The sequence below is a fragment of the Bufo bufo genome, chromosome 5, assembly GCF_905171765.1.
Source record: "Bufo bufo chromosome 5, aBufBuf1.1, whole genome shotgun sequence".
Classification (NCBI taxonomy): Eukaryota; Metazoa; Chordata; class Amphibia; order Anura; family Bufonidae; genus Bufo; species Bufo bufo.
In genome coordinates this window covers 374,615,645-374,639,338 of record NC_053393.1, presented here as the reverse complement: position 1 = coordinate 374,639,338, position 23,694 = coordinate 374,615,645, and the positions used below count along the sequence as shown (strand labels likewise).

The 23,694-nt window shown below is 45.7% G+C and overlaps 1 protein-coding gene across 3 annotated transcripts in view; it reads right to left on the bottom strand.

Moving 5' to 3' along the window:
* RREB1 (ras responsive element binding protein 1) overlaps positions 1-7,764 on the bottom strand; it is a 74,945-nt gene extending 67,181 nt beyond the window's left edge. For all 3 annotated transcript variants that reach the window (XM_040432089.1, XM_040432091.1, XM_040432090.1), the window contains exon 1: positions 7,446-7,764. The gene's annotated coding sequence lies outside the window, so the exon portion shown is untranslated. The remainder of the gene's footprint in view (positions 1-7,445) is intronic.
* Between the last annotated feature and the right edge of the window lie 15,930 nt (positions 7,765-23,694).

The window sequence follows — 23,694 nt, the reverse complement described above, 5'->3', positions numbered from 1 at the left end:
CAGAGGTGTCCGGGTAGAAGTTGGACACATTCACATCTGCGTTTAGCTTTCCGTTTTTCTGATCAGCCAGAAGAACAGAAAAATTTAAAATAACTCTCAGGCTACATGCACACGACCGTATGTGTTTTGCGGATCCACAAAAAAAAAAAAAATTATGGATGACATCCATATGCCATCTATTTTTTTGTAACAATGCCTAAAACGGACAAGAATAGGACAGGTTCAATTTTTTTTGCGGGGCTACGGAATGGACATACTGATGCGAACAGCACCTGATGAAATGAATGGGTCCGCGTCCTATCCGCAAAAAAACGGATGAACACGGAATAAAAAATACGTGTGCATGAGGCCTAATTTTTAGCATCAGTTTGCGTCAGTTCCAGGGGTTAGAGTAGACGTCAAACTAGGCGCACATGGGGGGTCATTTACTTAGACCGGTTTTTAATGCGGGCTTTAGACTCCCCCCTGCCATTCCGTTAGAAATCGGCTAATTTATGACGAGGCAGCCACGGGACTAAATACTGCCACGCGGTCGGTAGAAAAAGGGACTTGCGTCTATTTTTACGACTAAAGTAGTTGCAATTCCCTTAATAAATGACCCCCATGGACTGCCAGAGGATGCACCTAATTTATAACAGAGCCTGTGTCTCATCATAAATTGAACGCAGTGCAGGGGATATCAAAGAAAACGCCTGTCCTTGATAAATGACTCCCATTGTCTTTTTCAGATATTTCCTTCTCAGCTGCCCTTTGATATGTTACCATCCCAAGAATCATTAAAATTCTTTCTAGCATATATCGGATTTACCAGTTCAAGGTCCAGCTCTGCTCATCGCACCTGTAGTGGGAGCATCTCAGACGTCAACTTAATTTAATTAACAAAAGAGGATCCTAATGCACTGCATCATTAGCCTTGGCAACGAGCGGAGCAGGTAAATCCACTAGGCGCTCTGTTTGCTATGGAAACCAAAAGGTTCCTAAACGTTACCATGTGGTTAACAGCAGCTTGGAGAGGATGCTGCCTCGTACCCCGTCTAAAGCTAATCTTCAAGATGGTTTCAGACAGGGCGGACATCTGTTGCTAACTCAGATCCAGTAAATTGTCTTGATCTCAAAATATGGGATGAGCCTTGAGAAGGTGTGATGTTTTCTTCTAGGTCTATACAATGTTTCAACATCTACTTAACATCTACCATCAATGAATTCAATAGCCTTTTCAAAAAAGGGCAAACAAAAGCGACTGGAGAAAAAAAAAAAAAAAAAAATGACTCAAATTGGTTACTTAAACCGTTTATCTCGCGGCCCCAGGAGTGACAATGCCTGTGGGGGGTTTCAATTGGTTTTCTCCACCCCTATTAGCAGCAGCATCATGAAAAGCAGGGGGTCTGCAGGTGAATCCATGTCAAGCTATTCAAATACCTGGCTGCAGAAATCGACAGAGGCTTTTAGGCTCTCACAGCTTTTCTTGTTTGAATCACACTGAGCAAACAGTCTCCACCCGTAACCCACTGCTTTTGTCTGAAGCACCTTTTCACTGAAATCTACCTTTGTTTAATAGTACAACTGCTAACAGGCTCCAGTGAAAGCAACCTAACCTGGAATGTGTCTAAACTGCCAATAAAAATACGTCTTATAGATTGTAAGCTCACCATGCAAAGACCGCCTCCTTCGATATATTTTAACGCCCATTCCCTTTTACTCGGAGCACATCTTACAAGTCGCACAGTACTATACTGGTTCAAAGGCAATCGTTGTAATGTACCGAGTACAAGGTGCATGAAACAGGACCATGAGGCCATTACTGAAACTGTAATGATCTCCAGAATTGTCAGTCGTTAATCTCCAATTACACCACATCTGCTGCTGCCCCCTCCACTCCTTATCCCTCCACATCAGATTATTAGCAGCCATAATGTCATAACCAATTAACCCCAATCTTAGGAAGCCAAAACTTTAACTCCTCTCCATATCCCTAGGTTCAGGTCAAAAGATACCCCAATGGAATAACAAAAAAATAAAAAAATTATATATAATACTTAAAAAATTGACACAATAGATAGTTTCTGGAATCATATTTACAGGAATAGAATCATGCAGGGGTCACCTTCATGTAACCTTTGCACGACGTCTTACATTACATCCTAAGGCCTCGCTCACATTTCCGTTTTTCACTGATGAGTGCTGTCCACATTTTTTCACTGAGCGCACAAGCACCCATTTATTTTAATGTATCTGTGCACATATCAGTATTTTTTTTTACTGACCTTGGCTCATGGAGACATGCACTACTTTGGTCCATGATGCGGACCAAACACACCCACTGGAGTCTATGGGTCTGTGAAAATCACGGACACAACACAGAAGGCATCCGTGTTGCGTCTGTTTTTCACTGAAGACTGATAGATGCTTTAGAGCGGCAGCGTCCGTGGATAACGGATGACACATGCAGGGCATAAACGGACACACGGATCCTGCACCAGTTATTGTCCAGCAGAAACCCACCGCTCATGCCAGACACTGGTCAGATCCCATGATAGGCTGGATAAGGTGAACTCCAGCAGGATGTTCCTGTAGCTTTACCGCAGGTGTGAAACCTCTTTCACTCTCTTCCGTGACAACATCTGTGTTACATCCGTCATATTATCTGTGAAGGGTCCATTTTTGCCTTCCATGTTTCATCCATTTCCCCAGCTGCACTGCTAGACTGAAAAGTGATTTCCAGACAACTGAAAACCACTGACGGAACCCAAATCTCATAAACCTCAATGGGTTAGCTTGTTCCGAATCACGGACCAAAGTAGTACACACAGTCAGTGGAAAAACAAGGATGTTTGAATGAACACAGTAAGGCCTGCGCTGCAATGAACAAACACCGATCGCGGGGCAGCCGCAGCGGATCGCGGACCCATTCACTTTAATGCTGTTGCATTGCAGGTTTTGTTTTACATTCACTTTAATGGGTCCGCGATCCGCCCATTCCGCAGAAAGATAGCACATGTTCTATCTTTTTGCGGAACGTAAGTACGGGACGAAACCCCACGGAAGCACTGCATGCACACAACCATGTTTATCATCTGTGTGCCATCCACATTTTTTGTGGATTCAACACTGTCCCATTCAGATCTTCTATCTTCATTCAGCAGGACCTGCGCTGACGTCATCGCGCTCACCACGTGGTGGGCGCGATTATGTCAAAGGTCCTTTTGCAGGTGCTGAAAGAAGACGATGCCGGCTGCGTGAACAACAGGATGAAGCGAGTTAATTAATTTATTTTTTTAACCCCCTCAAGCAACATTTTACTTCGCAATCTGTATTAAGAATGCTATTATTTTCCTTTATAACCATGTTATAAAGGGAAAATAATAAAATCTCCAGAGCACCTAACCCAAACTCGAACTTCAGTGAAGAAGTCCAGGTTCGGGTCTGGGTACCACATTCAGTTTTTTCTCATGTGCGGAAAAACTGAACATCGGAACGCAATCGCAGTCAAAACTGACTGCAATTGCATGCCTACTTGCGCTGTTTTCCCGCAATGCACACGCGACGCATCCGGAGCAAATCCGGGACGACCGTGTGAAAGAGGCCTTAGGGTGCCTTCACGCGCTGCAGATTTTGTTGCTGAATTTTCCGCGACTGAAAATCAGTTGCATTCACCTGAAAGGGACTTGCTGAAATCCCTCTGCTTGCCGCTCCACTGAAGTGAATGAAACGCATACTTATTTGGGAAAATTATATACTATTCCTGAGTTTATGTAGAGTATGTTCCCCAAAATATTCAATTTTGCAGCATATGAATGGAATCATTTTTCAATGCAACATGCACAAGAACTACTGTAGTTGAAGAATTCAGAAATGTCTGTTTACAGGTAAACTGTAAGATGTGGCTAAAGTAGACCTTTTAGCAGAAAACTGCTCAGTCCACACCTCCAACTTGTGTGGAACCTACATCCTTCACCTGATTGTAGATAACAGGATAAGGAAAATGTCCCACCCTTTACAGCATGTTCCAACAATGATTCATTTGACTTTTTTTTTGTCTCACTCTAGACTGCCAGGTAATAAACCTGGTGGGCAAAGTCTTCCTTTCAGCAAGTATAGAATATGTGATCATGCTGTTCAACTCCCGCAATGCTAATTTGTGTCTCTCAAATCCACCCACACGGAGGTCCAAACATAACCCAAAACATACAAGTCTTTCCATGAGAGCCAACATCTAAGATGAATGGTCCATGTGATGTTTCACTGAATTACAACAAGATGCTAGCCAACACTTGGCCTTGTCTAACATCACAGCATCCTCTCAACTCCGAGCCACTAAGACCTATATTAAATCTTATTAAAAAATGTTTCTAAGTGATAAAAAGCTGAGTAAGACATTTTTTTGGGACTTCCTATCAGCCACGTCATAGAAGAACACTACAGTCAGCCTCTCCTCAGCCTCAAATGGCTGCTTATAGGAGACAATAGATAACACCCTTCTGTGCAGTAAATGGAGATAAGATAGACAGTATCCATAACATATTGTAGTCTTGAGACTGTTCTTTGATGCATTTTACTTTATCAGCTATTGTAAAACAACTAGAGTTGATCTGATCTAACTATTTCGCATATAAATGGCCCTCCGAAAGTTCATTCCATCACCAGTATCATCAGATAGCACATCATGAATTCAGCTAATACCAGCAAGATTTCTTCCCAGTGGATACAAGTCAAATCATTTTTAACTAACTAAACACTTTTGTAAAAAATAAAAAAATGCATCTTGCCTTTTCAAAAGATACGAGGGTTAATTTTAGTTCTCTTCTGGTTAGCTGCTTAGCAACACTTATCCTGTGACCTTCGGAGAACTACCTTCTTTTAAAAGGGATAATGAATACCAAGATCCCATAGTACTTTGCCTTTTATTACTTCGCCCTTCATAATGTGAACCCTTTCTTTGGAACTCATGATGGCAAAATGGACTTCCTCAGGATAGGACCATTGCTGTTAGTTTGCTCTTTTCACTAAAATTGCCAGAACGTTGTAGCACAAGGTATCTGCAAGGTCAGTACATAAAGTCCAAGGCATGCAGGTTAATCGGAGAAAATGGAAGCATCCTCTACACGCCCAGTATGCCTACAACAAATGTAAAACAAACAAAAAAAATAATCTGCTGAGCAGTAACTCATTCATTGCAGGGGAAACAGCCCAGAAACGCCAAAGAACCCCAGAGCCAAACAGGCACCAACTAAGACAATGAAACAGGCCATCACTTACTTTCCATACTCTCAGCACCGTCTAGACAGCCTTGAACTGTAGTAGTACCATCTAGATAGAGGAGCAAGTCATCTTTTGAGGTTTATGAGCAACTGGGACAAGGGTAGCTTATTATCTTGTAGCCACTGACCAAATGCAGAGCCTACAGGTACAGGCACATAGCCTATGCATGCTAAACATACTGGGATCTGGCAAAGGAAGGGTTACATGCAAACTCCAGACCATCTGACTGTGACTTGCCCTACACAAGCAAAGATAGTAGGTTGCACAACTACAATGTAATCCAGACTGGTGAGATGAGGTGGAACTCTTGAACATCAGCATAAGAAAAAAAAAAAAAAACACAAGGAAGGAGTATCTGCTCCCTGCAAACTCTCATCAGAGATGTTACAAAGGTGAGTTGTCCTGGAGACACGACGAATGGGCTTCTCTTCACTGACAGTAAACTACTACTCCTAACTTAGTTCTGGCACTATCCCAGCACCAACAGTTTACTTGTTTGTGGCATGGATGGCAGTTATATGATGGCTATTATTTTTAAGGTGTGAAACAATGCAGAGCAGGTGTGTTACGAATATTTAGAGCCCCACTGTGGGCAGGGACACACTGTGTGGACAGTAAGGCTATGTGGGATAAAAGGGCCTATAAAAAAAAAAAAAAAATAAATAAAAAAAAAAAAGAAATGGGCCATTTTTATCGGCTTTTTTTCATGAATGCCTTTGTGAAAAACAGCCCCCTGAATGGTATGGGGGCTATCGGTCCAAGAAAATGGACAAAATAGGACATCCTATTTTTTGACGGATGTGTCAATAGACCTGTAGACGGTAATGGTTCCGAAAACGGCCATCACATGGCTATTTTTCACTGTGGCGTGAATGTACCCTAATGTGCTGGACAATGACATTTATGTAAAAAAACATAAATAAAATAAATACACAATATCCTAAACACCTAAAATATTTACAAACAAAGCTCTACAAGAAGATGCCAAATCCTCACATGCCACACACCAAACATGGAGGAACCAGAGCCTGGCCCCCCAGCCACTGAGGGGTTAAACCGAGTGAGGAGAGTGAGTACCCTCCATCAGATCCACTTCCCTCCCCTAAGTTAGTGCAGAGTATGTATGTTGGTGCTGCTGTGCAGGCTCTTAAGCCGTGTAGAATTTCGTAATGGAATGTGAACTGCTCATCCGGATCTGGGCTCCTTCTATCTCCTCAACCAGTAAGGAGCAGGGGAGGACAGATCTGCTGAGACAGGAGAAATGTTCTCTTTCTCCTCCTCCTTTTATAACCCATCAAGGATGCCTCACGGAGGACATACGGCAGCAAACCCCGGAGCTGATCATACTACTATGTCGCATCAGTATATAACACTGTCCACACACAGCCACCCGTATACACATAGCGTGTGGAGGACAACATCTCAAGGACGTGAGCCCACGAGGAGGAAGAGGAAATACATAAGCCTTCAAAACTTTTTTTTTTTTTCCACTTAATAAAAATATATAAAGAGTCAGCAACTCTAGAGAAAGTCCATCCCCATCATCTCCTGGAGAGAGCCAAGCACTGGGGGGAAATAATACCCTGCTTCTTAGCAACCATTAAAGTCGCAGTCTCCTGAGAGACCTGCTCCCTCCTCCAGTTATCTACTCAGACAGGAACCCCCCCAAAAAAACTTGACAAAGTTTTTTTTTTTTACTGTACCTAACTACATTCCCAGGTCCAAGCACTGCGGTCAGTTGTGTTGTGGAGGAGCATCTATGCAGAGATGGCTGCTAGGAGGAGGAGTATGGAGGTGAGAAAGTTAGCAGGAGAGGTCTTCTAGATCTGTACTTTGATGCCAGGCTCCTTCCTGTACTCTCATGATGACGATCACTGCTACGTGTGATTCCTCCCCTGATCCACACTCCATGCCCAGCACACGGAACAGATGCTAGTTCATAGACTCCACTTTATCCCATGGGTGGAAAGTTTGTCAAGGCCACCAGGCTGCCCCCCTCCTCTCTCTCACACACACACAAGTGGTATCAGAAAACAGACGAAAGATACATGGAGGATGCCACAAACACACAAGGACAGGGAGGGGAGAGACACACTTCCCCATCTCTACCCTTCCCAGCTGTACAGAGTCTAGAGAGGTCCAAGCCCAACTTTCTCACAGCTCCACAAAACTTTAGGTGGACTCACCTTGCTGAGGAGGTCTTCATCTCATAACGCTGGATGCCATGGAGAACGCTCACACAAAAAGAAATAAAAGTGTATAAAAAAGAAAAGAAAAAAAAAAAAGACAAGTTGCTGGGAAAGTTTGATAGGTCCTGTCTACGGGAGGCCACCGAGCTGAGAGCAGCACCATCCAGGATCTGGTGGTGCTTGCTAGTTAAAAATAAACTTTGCTCTAGGAGGAGATGATCTGGCTGGATTCCTCAGCTCAGCCAGTTTAATATGGATGAGCATCAGGTCCTGCAGGCAAAATGCTGCTCTTGGTGCTGCTGCTGTTGCTGCTCAAAGCTGGTTGGTAGAAAGACTTTAACAAGGAAGGGGAAGGAGAGTCAGGAGGGCGGAGAGAGGAGGAGATGGGGGAGGGGAGGGGGGAAAAAAAGCAACATCATCTCCTCTCTAGCATTGAGTCACATAACTTCTGAAAAGTTTGTCTTTTATCTTTGCCCCCCCCTCTGTTCATAAGATCCTGATCAGACTTTACACGAGGGGCATTCGTTAGAAAGGCAGCACCATAACCATCTACCTGTGGGCGATGCCTGCAAAGTTCTCTAGGTGGGTCAGACAGAGAGAGCCATAGGCTGTGTGGCAGCTGTCAATGATCTCAGCTGCTCCTTTCAGATGGGACTTCTGTGTAAAATGTCACCACGACAAAGGTCATATTGTAATGACACTCCACAAAGTGACACGTCCCATCCAGCAGGAAGAGAGGAGTGTGCCCAGGACCATGCCCACAGTGTCAGTGCCTGGCACTTGGGCAGGTGAGGGACAGAAGGGCGGAGAACTTGCAAGCTCTGCGGGAGGGGAAGAGCCTGCAGAGCTGTGGAAAGAATAGTGTGTGGTGGATGTGCAAAGTTCACAGGTCTCATGTTATCTCTCCTTCCTCCAGAGCAGCAGCTGACCTCCATGAAGGATGGCGGAGGAGGGAGGAACCTGGGGAGGCAGGCAGAGCAGGTTAGGTACTTTTCTTTCCTCCTCCAGCCCCCCCTTCCCATGAGTCCTCACACCCTCCCTCCCTGATAAAGAAGCCATCACGTGTTTCATCTCCTGGGGACATGTTACTGAGTCTGCTTCTCCTTTAGCTAAGTGCCTGTTGCAACAAAGTAGCATCCCACCCTAGTTTTATGCAAGAGGGATGATGCCCACCTTGAGGTTTAACCCTACCCTTCAGGTCTACAGACTGATCCTACCTAGGAGTGAAGTCCACCTGCTAATTGCTTCCAGGTGGCTTGGTGTACACCAGGTTATTATTCCAGAAGTTTATGCTGCCTGCTGATCTGTCTACTGTAGAGCAAGCTGCAGAAGCATCCAGGCCACATCCAAACACGACTGTATGTAAAAAAATACGGATGACGTCCGTGTGCATTCCGTATTTTGCGGAACGGAACAGCTGGCCCCTAAGGCCTCTTGCAAACGGTCCACCATGCACGGGCACCGACCGTGGGCCAGCCGCATGCGGATCGCGACCCCATTCACTTGAATGGTGTCCGCGATCCGTCCATTCTGCCAACAGATAGGACAAGTTCTTTTTGCAGAACAGAAGCACGGAACGGAACCCCACGAAAGCACTCAGTAATGCTTCCGTTCCGTGGTTCCGTTCCGCACCGCATCTCCAGATTTGCGGACTCATTCAAGTGAAGGGGTCCGCATCTGTGATGCAGAATGTACACGGCCAGTGTCCCGTGTATTGCGGACCCACCGTATGCGGGCCACGGGGGACACACGGTCGTGTGGAAGAGGCCTCATGCACACAACCATATGTATTTTGCAGTCCGCAAAAAATACGGATGACGTCCGTGTGCATTCCGTATTTTGCGGAACAGAACAGCTGGCCCCTAATAGAACAGAACTCTCCTTGTCCGTAATGCGGACAATAATAGGACATGTTCTTTTTTTTTTTTTAAATACGTTCGTGTACATGAGGCCTTAAACACATTAAGGGCTCTTGCACACGACCGTTGTTGTTTTGCGGTCCGTTTTTCACTGATCCGTTGTTCCATATCTGAGGTTTTTTTCTCTTTGATTTAAGTCCTCTTCCATTCCGTTATTGCACAAAACATATCCGCATGGTTACCGCATTTGATCCGTTTTTTGCGGATCGGATACAGAAAGGGTCCATACACCCGGCCGGCACCCCCCATAGAACTGCCTATTCTTGTCTGCAATTGCGGACAAGAATAGGACATGTTCTATTTTTTTGCGGAGCCCCAGCCCGGAAGTTCGGGGCCGAAGCCTAGTGTGCTCTCCGCATCCATTCCTGCCCCATTGAGAATGAATGGGTCCGCACCCGTTCCCTATATTGCGGAACGGATGCGGACCAATTTGCGGACATGTGAATGGACCAAAACAGCAACTTATTAATCACCAAACACATGATAAATATGGGCTGGGCATAGCATTTCTACAGTATGGATCCTCAAAATACGGATGACATACGGATGTGTTCCGTGTCCGTTCCGTATTTTTTGTGGACCCATTGACTTGAATGGGGCCTCGGACCGTGATTTGCGGACAACAATAGGACATGCATTCCTTTTTGTGGAACGGCCATGCGGACAAACGGAATAACTTCTGTATTTTCTACAGCCCCATTGAAGTGAATGGTTCCGCATACGGTCCGCAAAAAAAACGGAACGGAAGCGTAAAGAAAATACGTTTGTGTGCATGAGCCCTAATGCAAATAAAGGGGTGATCCTGTCTGGCAGCCCAGGTCTTACCTGACCTCAGTTCCATTCAGGAAGCAGATCTACTGAGGTAGCAGTGTTCACACGCTGCAGATTCCTGCGTGGATGCTGCATGTGGATTCAGGTGTGCAAACTTCTTTTCAGCAATGGCATTATGATAAAAGAGGCGTAGGTGTGTGAATTTAGGAAAAAATGGCACAAAGTTCCCATCACCTCACATTTGGGACAGAACAATCAGACGCGCATTAAAAAAAAATTCTACAAAAGTTTTTCATGCTTGACTACAATTTCACCTGCTACAATTATTGCACTTTAGAATTGTGGAAGATTTTAGTGGAACTATTTTGTGGCCTCGTAAAAAAGGTATAGTTCTTTGAATGTAAAAAATGTTGGCATACTAAGGCCTGGTTGACATTTCCGGTTTTCACGGACGTGTGCTATCCGCATTTATCACGGCCAGCACACGTAACCATTGATTTTAATGTGTTGGTTCACACATCTGGTTTTCCATTGATCATGGGTCAGTTGAAAAATCACGGAGAAGTGCACTACTTTGGTGCAGACCAAACGTCCCCATTGAAGTCCATGGGTCAGTGAAAAATCACTGACACAACACGGATGGCGTCTGTGCTCTGTCAGTGTTTCACAGACCATTGCTAGGAGATGTTCTGGAAATTTTCAGCTGAGCAGTGTCCGTGGAATACGGATGGCACACTGCGAGCAAAAAAACGGACACATGGACCAAACACAGATCCTTCACGGACATCTTCATGGATAAAACACGGACGGATTTTCCACAGACATCAAATGGACATGGAAATGTGAATGAGGCCTCATTCATGCACACGGCCGTTGTTTGGGTCCGCATCCGGGCCGCCGTTTTGGCGGCTCGGGTGCGGACCCATTCACTTCAATGGGGCTGCAAAAGATGCGGACAGCACTCCGTGTGCTGTCCGCATCCGTTGCTCTGTTCCGTGGCCCCGCAAAGAAAAAATATAACCTGTCCTATTCTTGTCCGTTTTGCGGACAAGAATAGGCATGTTTACAAATTGCGGAAGGCACACGGACGGCTTCCGTTTTTTGCAGATCCGCGGTTTGCGGACCGCAAAAAATGGCACGGTCGTGTGCATGTAGCCTTACAGTCCGCAAATTGTAGATCTGCAAAATATGGATGTGGTCCGTGTTGCATCGACATTTTTTGCAGACCCATTGGTGTAAAGGAAAACTGCCTTAGTTGCCCATAGCAACCAATCATATTCCCCTTTCATTTTTCACAGCTCCTTTGGATAATGAAAGGAGGAATCTGATTGGCTGCTATGGGCAACTAACTAAAAGCCAGTTCTACTTTACTATAGTTTGATAAATCTCCCCCCTGACTTCAGTGGGTCCTTGAGTCACATTTTGTGGACAAGTACAGAACATGTTCTAACCCAGAGATGCCAAACCTGCGGCCCTCCAGCTGTCGCAAAACTGCAACTCCCAACATGCCCTGATAGCTGTAGGCTGTCCGGGCATGCTGGGAGTTGTAGTTTTGCAACAGCTGGAAGGCTGCAAGTTGGGCATCCCTGTTCTAACCTTTTGCGAAACGGACATACGTGTACTTTCCGCATTTGTATATATGTTCCGCCTAAAGGTAGACCGCACTGCCGCTGATGAGTTACACTAGGCGCAATGTTATTAGGCCTCATGCACACGACCGGTGTGTTTTGCGATCCGCAAAACATGGATGGCGTCCGTGTGCGTTCCGCAATTTGCAGAACGGCACGGACAGTCATTGCTATAACTGCAATTTGCGGAACGGAATGGGCGGCCCATTGTAAACATGCCTATTCTTGTCCGCAAAACGGACAAGAATAGGACAGATTATATTTTTTTTGTGCACCACGGAACGGAGCAATGGATGCGGACAGCACACGGAGTGCTGTCCGCATCTTTTGCGGGCCCTTTGAAGTGAATGGGTCCGCATCTGAGCCGCAAAAACTGCGGCTCGGATGCGGACCAAAACAACTGTTGTGTGCATGAGGCCTCAGGGCTCGTTCACACGACCGTTGGTGTCCCATTCCCGTATTGCGGACCACATTTGCGGATCTGCAATACACGGGCACCGTTCCGTTGTCATTCCGCATCACGGATGTGGACCCATTCATTTCAATGGTCCGCAAATCTGGAGATGCGGAACGGAAGCACGAAACAGAACACTACAGAAGCACTACGGAGTGCTTTCTGGGGTTCCGTTCCATGTCTCCGCACCTCAAAAAGATAGAACATGCTCTATCTTTTTGCGGAACGGAGCGATCGCGGACCCATTTAAGTGATTTGGTCTGCGATCCCCATGCGCCTGCCCCACGGAAGGTGCCCGTACGTTCCGGACTGCAATTTGAGGTTCACAGCACGGGCACGGGACACCAACGGTTGTCTGAACGAGCCCTTAGGCCTCCTACACACGAACGTGTGCGCCCCGTGGTCGTGCCACCGTCCATGGGGCAGCCGCAGCGGATCGCGGACCCATTCACTTTAATGAGTCCGCGATCCGGGCGTTTCGCAAAAAGATAGGACATGTTATATCTTTTTGCGGAATGGAAGTATGGGACGAAACCCCACGGAAGCACTTTGAACGGTGCCCGTGTATTGCACTGAAAACAGACACAGAAAAGTACACCAGCCCCGGGGTGGCGTAAATTGGACTGTTTTTTGCGACATAAATAGGTCTGAAAAAAGTAGCAAAAATTTGACAACATCTGAATTAGGCCTCATTCACACGACCGTTTTTGGGGTTTGCATCCGAGCCACATTTTTTTGCGGCTCGGATGTGGACCTATTCATATAAACGGCTCTGTTCCGTGACCCCGCAAGAAAAAAAATTGAACATGTCCTATTCTTGTCTGTTTTGTGGACAAGAATAGGTATTTCTATAAGGGGTCATGCACACGACCGTATGTATTTTGCGGTCCGCAAGACACGGATCCGCAAAAGGCACGGATGACATCTGTGTGCATTCCGCATTTTGTGGAATGGAACAGCTGGTCCCTAATAGAACAGTTCTATCCTTGTCCATAGTGCGAACAATAATAGGACATGTTCTATTATTTTGCGGAACGGACATATGGAAACGGAATGCACACCGAGTAACTTAATTTTTTTTTCCGGACCCATTGAAATGAAAAAAAAATGGAGTAGACACGGAAAGAAAATAAGTTTGTGTGCATGAGCCCTAATGGGCAACCCATTCTGTTCCGCAAATTGCCGAATGCTCACTGGCAGCATCCATGTTTTGTGGACCACAAAACACGTAGCCGCCGTGTGCATGTAGCCCAAGGATACATGCACACGAACGTTAGGGCTCTGTGCCCGTGCTGTGGACCGTAAATTGCTGTCCGCAATGCATGAATGGGGTCTGCGATCCGCATTCGACGGTTTGCACCGCAAAAAAGTTGTGTATGTGCTACTTTTTTTGCTGTGCCGAGGCATGGCCAGAAACACCATGGAAGCACTCCGTAGTGCTTCCGTGGGGTTCCGATCCGTGCCTCCGTTCTGCATCTCCGTGATTGCGGACCCATTCAAGTGATGCAGAATGCACACGGCCGGTGCCCGTGTATTGCGGACCTGCAGTATGCCATGTGCATGTAGCCATAGTCTGAAAAATCAAAATCGAAGAAAGCGGAAAGGCCTCTAAAACAGGCGCAATTTCAGTAATAAATGGGACCAAAAAAATAAGACTGTCTAAGGGCTCATGCGCATTTTGAGGAACAGAATTCTGGTCCAGAACAGAACCGTCCTATTCTTGTCCGTAATGTGGACATGAATAGGACATGTTCTATATTTTTACAGATGCCACTGAACGGACAAACGGATTTAGACAGCACATCTTTTATAGCCGCATTAAAATGAATGGGTCCACATCCGACCACCCAAAAAATGTGGATCGGATGCGGACAAAAAATACATTTGTATGCATGAGCCCTAAACAGCATTTTTTTTAGACTAAAAACAGGAGAAAACACTTTAGTAAACGTGCCCCAATGAGTCAGCAAATAAAATGTGAACAGCATCCGTACTGTGCGGATCCGCGATTTGCGGACTGCAAAACGGATATGGTCGTGTGGCCTTCAGTTGTATTCACACTGTGCAGTATGCAAAATCCACATGCATTTTTACCCCGATTTGCCATGATTTTGTAGCAAGCACAGGTGATGCTCAATTAACCCATTAGGCTGGTGCTACACAGCGACGTGTCATGTGACATGGGATCTAATGATTGCCAATTGTATTGCAGCACAACAGCCATATCACAGATCTTAAATAGTCATGCGTCAGGAGACAAGTTGCAGTCGAAAACTTTTCTGCGACTTGCTGTCATCAGATACTTTGCAGTAGCCCCAGCCTTAGGCCTCATGCACACAGCCTTTGCGCGGCAGTTCTGTGCATTGGGGACCGCAATGCACGGGTCCTATCTGTGGGGCAGCTGCGACGGATCCAGACCCATTCAACTTGAATGTGTCAGTGATCCATCCGCACCGTAAAAAAATAGAACAAGTTAAAATAGTTCAAGTGAATGGGTCCGCATCCGTGGTGCGAGGTGCACACGGCCGGTGTCCGTGTATTGCCGACCCGCTGTATGTGGGCCGCAATACGGCTACAGCCGTGTGCATGAGGCCTTAAATGGGGGCACATCATGGTAAAAATGCATACTTTTTTTAGAGTGCAGGTTTTTCCACTTGACAAAAACTGAGCACAACCGAACCATGTGAACACACCCTTAGGGCTCATTCACACGTCCGCAAATGGGTCCGCAATTTTTGCGGAACGGGTGCGGACCCATCCATTTTATATGGGGACGGAATGGATGCGGACAGCACACAGTGTGCTGTCAGCATCCGCATTTGCGGAGCGTGGCCCCGATCTTCAGGTCCGCAGCTCCGCAAAAGATAGAACATGTCCTATTCTTGTCCGCAGCTTGCGGACAAGAATAGGCATTTCTATAGGGGTGCGGGCAGGTGTGTTGCGGATCCGCAATTTGCGGGTACGCAACACACCACGGACGTGTGAATGGAGTCCATGGGGATCGTGGACCCATTCACTCCGTAGTGCTTCCGTAGTGTTCCGTTCCGTATCTCCAGATTTGCGGACCCATTGAAGTGAATGGGTCTGCAATACGGCAACGGGCAGCACACGTTCTTGTGAACGAGCCCTTATGATGTATAAATTTGCATACCTTTTTTTCATATATTTTAGGAAAAGTTTTTTTGACCTGAAATGACAGGATCCTATTCTGCATTTTGCCCTATATACGTTGTACTGTGCTCGCCAATACTGTCCCCCGCATGACTGCGAGGAGTATTCTGATTATATTATCACACTGCAACATGCTGCAACACGACAGTCGCAAAAAGTCCTTCCAATTTGGATTTTTGTGCGACTGTCGTGTCGCAGTCGCAGCATGTTGAATGTCACAGCGCAACCCCATAGGCAATCATTATAAAAAAATGTTGAGCGACTTTGGTGCGACATTAATGCAATATAGTTGTACCCTTTTTGTCGCGTGACACATGTCGCCATTCCCTAGCCTTAGGGTACAGCTATACGGTCAGGTTTGGAAACCAAAATCAGGAGTGGATCCTAAAAGGAGAGAAAGTATAGCTTTCTCTTTTTGGAAAAAGAAATCTGGAAACCTGACCGCGTGGCCGTACCCTTAGGGCTCATGCACACAAACGTATTTTTTGTCCGTTCCATTTTTTTTTTTTTTGCAACCTGTATGCAAAACCATTCATTTCAATGGGGCACAAAAAACAGAAATGACTCCATGTGCATTCTGTGTCCGTATGTTCGCATGTCCGTTCCGCAAAAAAAAATAGAACATGTCCTATTATTGTCCGTTTTGTGGACAAGGATAGGACATTTCTGCAGGGACCAAAAATAAATGGTGGCATGCCCTCAGGCGGAATTCATGTTTTGTGGACCGCAAACACCTACCTACGGCCATGTGCATGAGATTGGTGGAGGTCTGGCCACTGGAGCACCCAGTGACCATGGAGCATGCACACCGCAGCTCTATCTAGTTCTATGGGGCTACCTAATTTTGGGGGTTATAACCAGTATAACCCCCTAAGCTGCCTGCACATGGTGCAGATTTGTATGTAGAAAATCCACATGAAATCCGCACCAAGAAACACATAAAAACCACATATAAATCCACACTATTTACTTTAGTTTTGGTTTGTTTTTTTTTTAATTTAATTTTTTGCCGATTTTCTGTTTATGTTAAAAAGCCCACTAAAGTGTATAGGGAAATCCACTGTATAGAATTAGCGAAATCGCACAAACAATTGAAATGATTTTGAAATCTGCACGGCAAGTCAATTTCCACACGTAAAAAAATATGCAATGTGTTCATGAGATCTGGCAAATCTTTTTCACTTTGCTCTCACGCTGTGGTTTTTCAAGCAAAAGTCAGGGTGGAAAAATCACACGTAAACTGCATAATGTGAAGTTACCCGGGGTTGTCTCATGTAGAGACTCACTAATGTATTGTTATTACCCATGTTGCCTCCTTTGCTGGCTGGATTATACACTGCTCGTATCCAGGGGTTACGACCACCGCTGCAGCGCAGATACAAAATGGCCAGGACAGGAGCTTCTGCGCATGTGTGCCTATGTGTGCTCCCACGGTCCCGGCCACCAGAGAGGATGGCACTTTTTCCTATGGTGTGCAAGCACGGCCACCGCTGCTGGATTGCAGGCCTTGTTCACATTTATGTTTTTTACTGACTTGTGCTGTCCGCAGACCACACACGTATCCATTGATTTTAAATGGGTTATCCAATCCTAAAAAAAGCCCCCCCTCCCCCATATGCTGGGCCCCCCACGCTGAATATACTTACCTGGGTCCCCGCTCCCTGTGCCGCTCCTGGTCCCCGAACCGCTGCTGCTGCTGCTGCTCCCAGTGCCCGGATGAAAACATCCGGTGTCGGGGGGAGCGAGGGGAACGAGCCTCCCTAGCGTCACCCGCAATGCTGATATCTGAACAGACACATTAAAATCAATGGGTATGTGTGCTGTCCGCAGAAGATGAGGACTGCACGCGTCAGTGAAAAACATAAATGTGAACAAGGCCTAACATGTTTGTTAACATATCAGTGGTCAGTGTAAAAACCACTGAGACATGCACTACTTTGGTCCATGATGACCGAACACACCCATTATAGTCTATGAGAAGAAACATGGACACAACACAGATGGTATCAGTGTAGCATCCGTGTTTTCTAAATTTTCCACTGACCACTGATAGGAGATGCTTTACAAATACATTTTCAGCTGAGCAACGTCCACTTCCTAGTCCTGAGCTGACACACAGGAAATGGCAGGAGATGCCTGCTCAGCCAATCACTGGACCGGGAAGTAGGGAGCCATGGGAAACCCAGTGAGTGTTGGAATGGCAAAGGTGAGGATCAGTGAGGGCGAGTAATGCTTCATTCTTTAACCCATTCTGATACTTATTTAAAATAATCTACCTCTTTGCTATTCGTTGTAAAACAGTTGTCAGAATGCTGTATGTATAAAGCTGTTATTTGGTCACGATATGTTGGTATTATTTGAGTACTGCATGGCCCTATTGTAACTTAAGCATATGTAGAAAATCCACATGAAATCAGCACCAAGAAACACATAAAAACAACATATAAATCCACACTATTTACTTCGGTTTTGGTGCCTTTTTTATTTTATTTTATTGTTTGATCAGTAAGGCACTGTCATTTGGGCATTATACTGTATAGAGCTTTTAAGTATGCAATGTATAGTATGGTTATATACTGGATGACACCTTAGGCTACTTTCACACTTGCGGCAGAGAGATCCGGCAAGCAGTTCCGTCGCCGGAACTGCCTGCCGGATCAGGCAAAATGTATGCTAACTGATGGCATTAGTAAGACTGATCAGGATCCTGATCAGTCTTAAAAATGCCTGATCAGTCGAAAAAATGCATTGAAATGCCGGATCCGTCTTTCCGGTGTCATCCGGCAAAAACGGATCCGGCATTTATTTTTTCACCTTTTTTTCAGTCTGCGCATGCGCATACCGGAAGGACGGATCCGGCATTCCGGTATTCTGAATGCCGGATCCGGCACTAATACATTCCTATGGGAAAAAATGCCTGATCCGGCATTCAGGCAAGTCTTCAGTTTTTTTAGCCGGAGATAAAACCGTAGCATGCTACGGTTTTCTCTTTTGCCTGATCAGTCAAAACGACTGAACTGAAGACATACTGATGCAAACTGAACGGATTACTCTCCATTCAGAATGCATGGGGACATACCTGATCAGTTCTTTTCCGGTATAGAGCCCCTGTGACGGAACTCTATGCCGGAAAAGAACAACGCAAGTGTGAAAGTAGCCTTAAAGAGCTGAACCCGGACATAACCATAATTTCACCCAGGCAGCCCCCCCTGACTTGAACTTGGGAGCAGTTCATGCTCCGATGCTCTCCCTTGCCCTGCGCTGGATCGCGCAGGGCAAGGGCTCTTTTATTTACAATAACACACTGCCAGGCGGATGCTTCTGCCCAGCAATGTGTTCTGTGACGTCACCGGCTCTAATGGGCGGGCTTTAGTGCTGCCCTAGCTGTACAGGCTAGGGCAGTGCTAAAGCCCGCCCATCAGTGCCGGTGACATCACGTGATGTCACCGGGCTCACTGCTGGGCGGAAGCCTCCGCCTGCCAGCCCTAAGGAGAGCCCGGTTTGTCACCGGAACTCCACAAAATGCCTTTGCCCTGTGCGATTCAGCGCAGGGCAAAGGAGAGCATCGGAGCATGAACTACTCCGATGCTCTAGTCAGGGGGGCTGCCTGGCTAAAAATGGGGTCGTCTCACCTCAGCAAGTGGCATTTATTATGTTCAGAAAGTTAATACAAGGCACTTACTGATGTATTGTGATTCTCCATATTGCTTCCTTTGCTGGCTGGATTCATTTTTCTATCACATTATACACTGCTTGTTTCCATGGTTACGACCACCCTGCAATCCATCAGTGGTGGTTGTGCTTGCACACCGTAGGAAAAAATAGTGACCGGGACTGTGGAGGCGCACATAGGCTGGTACTTTTTGTTATAGTGTGCAAGCACAGTCATGCTGATAGATTGCAGGGTGGTCGTAACCATGGAAACGAGTAGTGTATAATGTGATGGACAACTAATCCAGCCAGCAAAGGAAGCAATATGGACAATAACAATACATTAGTAGGTGTCTTGTATTGCTTTCTCTAGATGTTAAATGTGATTTGCTGAAGTGAGACAACCCCTTTAGGGTCCATTCACACATCCGCAATTCCATTCCGCATTTTGCGGAACGGAATTTGCGGACCCATACATTTCTATGGGGCCGCACGATGTGCGGCCCGGATCCGGAATTGCAGACCCGGACTTCCGGGTCCGCAATTCCGATCCTGAAAAAAAATAGAACATGTCCTATTCTTGTCCGCAATAGCACATTGCCGCTGTCCGTGTTTTGCGGATCCGTGGATCCGCAAAACACACACGGATGTGTGAATGGACCCATAAGGGGATAAGGGCACCAACAGAACATAACACACAGGCCATCATTCAATGTAAAGCGAGCCCTGGCTTAAAGGGGTTTTCCACCTTCTAAACTACATGCACACAAACTTATTTTGTTTCCGTGTCAGTTTAGTTTTTTTTTGCGGATTGGATGAGGACCCATTCATTTCAATGGGTGTGTGTTGTACGCATCCGTATGTCCATTCCGTAGCCCCGCAAAAAATATGTCCTATTTTTGTCCATTTTGCGGGCAAGGATAGGCATTGTTACAATGGATCCGCAAAAAAAAAACTGATGCAATACGGATACCAAAAGGAAGTTATCCGTATTTTTTGTGGATCAGTGTTTTGCGAACCGCAAAACACATACTGTCGTGTGAATGTAGCCTAACACTTATATGTCCTGCAAATTGTACCACCAGAATAAAAAAAAAATTGGCTCACCTGCTCTCTGAGCCTCCATTCCAAATTCCTTCCAACTGTGTAAACTTCCAGACAGGGTGAGCAACCATTCACTGCTCTCAGTGTTAACATGTACCCAAGCTGCACTTGACCCTTCAGTTACATGCCACTTAGGCCTCATGCACACGACCGTTGTGTGCATCCGTGTCCGTTGTTCCGTTTTCCGTGCCGCACCTGAGGGGTTAATTGTGCGGATCAAAGCCCCCTGTAAGAGATCGGGTGCTGCCAGGCAGCAGGAGGCAGTCATGTACACAGTTCTTAGTATATTCTAACTTGAAGCGTCCCCATCACCATGGGAACGCTTCTGTGTTAGAATATACTGTTGGATCTGAGTTTTCACGATATAACTCAAATCCGATGGTATATTTTAACATAGAGGCATTCCCATGGTGATGGGGACACTTCAAGGTAAAATATACCATCGGATTGGAGAAAACTCCGATCCAATGGTATATTAATAGGGACTCCTGACTTTACATTGAAAGTCAATGGGGGACAGATCCGTTTGCAATTGCACCATATTGTGTCAACGTCAAACGGATCCGTCCCCATTGACTTGCATTGTAAGTCAGGACGGATCCGTTTGGCTCCGCACGGCCAGGCGGACACCAAAACGACTTTTTCTTTCATGTCCGTGGATCCACCAAAAATCAAGGAAGACCCACGGAAGAAAAAACGGACACGGATCACGGAACTACGGAACCCGTTTTTGCAGACCGCAAAAAAAAACCGGTCGTGTGCATGAGGCCTTAGGGACATGTTACTGCTGAGGCCAGTGAATGTCTGCAGTGGCGCACATTACCTTGTTTGGATAGGGTGGCCAGACTTCCGATTTTGGGCTGGACAGTCCAGTCCAGTTTTCTAGATCCCTGTCCTCTGTCTGGCGCAGGGCCTGTACGGATACAGGGATGTCCTCTTTTTCTGTGGCTCTATGCTCAGACATCAGCATAGCATGTGCAACAGCTACAAACTGACTGACTGAGGCTTTCTCTCACCCCCAGTCAGTCACTAGAGCCGGCTGACACTCACTCAGTCATTCAGGGTCGGCCAGCAGCTCACTTTAAGGTCTGCCCCTCTTTTTATTTTCTGGCCCGTCATCGTTACTGGGAGAGTGGCGTCACTTAGTGGACTTGCGGGCGTGGATTAGTGGTGTTGCGGGCATGGTTTCGGTTTCCTCCTTTTTCAGGTTCAGCAAGTTGCCACCCTTCTGGAAGTTTACATGCTGGAGACCAGAAGAAGGGCAAAATGGATGCTTGGAGCTGGATTGGAGTGGAAGGGAATAGGTGATCGATTTTTTTTTTTTGTGGTACACTTTCCAGAGCATACTAAAAATGTTGTTTAAAGGTGAAAAGCCCCTTTAAAAGGGTTTTCCGGGAATTAAGAAAATGAGAAGATGGGGATGGGGATAATGAGCAGCAGCACTATACAGTCTCCATTACCACAGTTTGTCCTGTCCGTCCTCTCTGTACTTCGTCTCCTCATAAACTAAATTCCCCAGAGATTCAGCTAAAGATCATCTGTATTCAGGATCATAATCCCTGACAAGTAGAAGAGGAGGATGAGGCAGCTCTTTAGCTCAGTGTTGTGAAGTAACTTGTCCTCCTGTGTGATTAGGACAGGTTTTGTGTGAACTAATGGGACGGCAGCCATTTTATTTTCCCTGATGATTGCTCCCTAGACAAACAAGCCATTCTAAGTAATGAAAGGTATTTAGGAATATATATTTTTTATAAAGTAATATTTAAGTATTTTCATTTTTTAAGAGAACCCCTTTAAGGAAATCATATGACCGTTATGCCTGAACTGCTCACCAGAAGAGGCTGCCAGATCTCCTAATGCTTGTAGGAAGCTAGCATTAGCATTTTGATTCAGTTTCTGCATAGTTTTTTGTATCCAAAACTAGAAATAGATTCACCTCACTCCAGATCAGCAGCCATTTTTATGTTAAAAACACATTTTTGTCCAACGCTAGACATAAATAAAGTTAGTAATTAGAACATTAGAAAAAGATATACAGCAAAAAAGTCACGCATCTGTATACTGTGTACGTTTTTGATGGATCTGTCAAAAAAAGTGTACACTTGGCATCCATTTGGCAACTGTTAAATGTGTATAGTCATTTTGCCTTTTTATGTTCAGACTTACATCATGTATGTATAGTTCATTTGCTGTTTTGACATACATCTGTGCAATAGAATCCTATAGCTATATTACGGTATTACATCTTATTCTTTTTTTGCATATTTACTGCATGACAGAAAGTGTAGAAAACTTTTTACCAACATTTTCCATGACAGAACATTTCCACACAAAATTTAAAATATTTGTAAGGGAGGGGGAGTGGGGTAACCTCGTCTACCCTTTGAGGACGGCAATACAATTGAAGAGCCGAAGGACCTATGATGACATCACAGGTCATGTGACCAGTAAAACAGGCAGTGGTTACGAAGGACCTGCGATGATGTCACCATCATGTGTCCAGTGCAGGAGAAACTGTGGTGATGTCTGCTACATGAGAAGTGGTAAGTTAAGGAAGAGGCAGAACAATGCTGGGAGTTATGGTTATTTAACTGGGACTGTATGTTAGCGCTAAAGGGAGGGATGTTATTTACATGGAACTGTGTGTTGGAAGTGGCTGGGGAGGAGGTCATGTTATTTACATGGGACTGTATGTTGGAGGTGGCTGGGGAGGGGGTCATGTTATTTACATGGGACTGTATGTTGATGGCTGTAGGAGGGAGTAATGTTATTTACATGGGACTGTATGTTGAAGGCGGCTGTAGGAGGGGATTATGGTGTTTACATGGGACTGTATGTTGGAGGCGGCTTTGGGAGGGAATAATGTTATGTACATGGGACTGAATGTTGAGGAGGTGATATTACATGGGATTTCATGTTGAAGGCGGCTGGGGAGGGGGTGATATTATTTACTTGGGACTGTATGTTGAAGGCGGCTGAGGAGGAGGTGATGTTATTTACATGGGACAGTATTTTGGAGGGGGCTGTAGATAGAGAGGGATGTTATTTACATGGGACTGTATATTGGAGGGGGCTGGAGAGATGGTGTGATGTAATTTACAAGGGACTCTATGGCGGAGAGATGGAAATAGTGTCGTTTACATGGGACTGTATGTTTTGGAGGGAGGAATATAACTACAGGGGGCACTGCAAATCCAGAAGACATTATAGGCATTCTTTTTACTACTGGGAGCTCTATAGGAGGGACTTATAGAGCCGCCTTATTTCTATATTTCTACTAAGAGCACTATGGAGGGCCTTATTACTACTGAGGGGTCTGTAGAGAGTTTTATTACCACTGGGGGAACAATAGGGGGCCTTATTTCTACTGGGGGCTCTGTGAAGGTATTACTAATACTGGATGGCTCTTCTACTAATGGGGGCACTCTTGGGGAACGTTATCACAGTTGGGGGCACTGTAGAAGGCAGTATTACTAATGGGGGCATTCTTGGGGAGCATTATCACTAAGATGTCTATATGTCACTCTCTGCAGAGACGAGACGGCTGA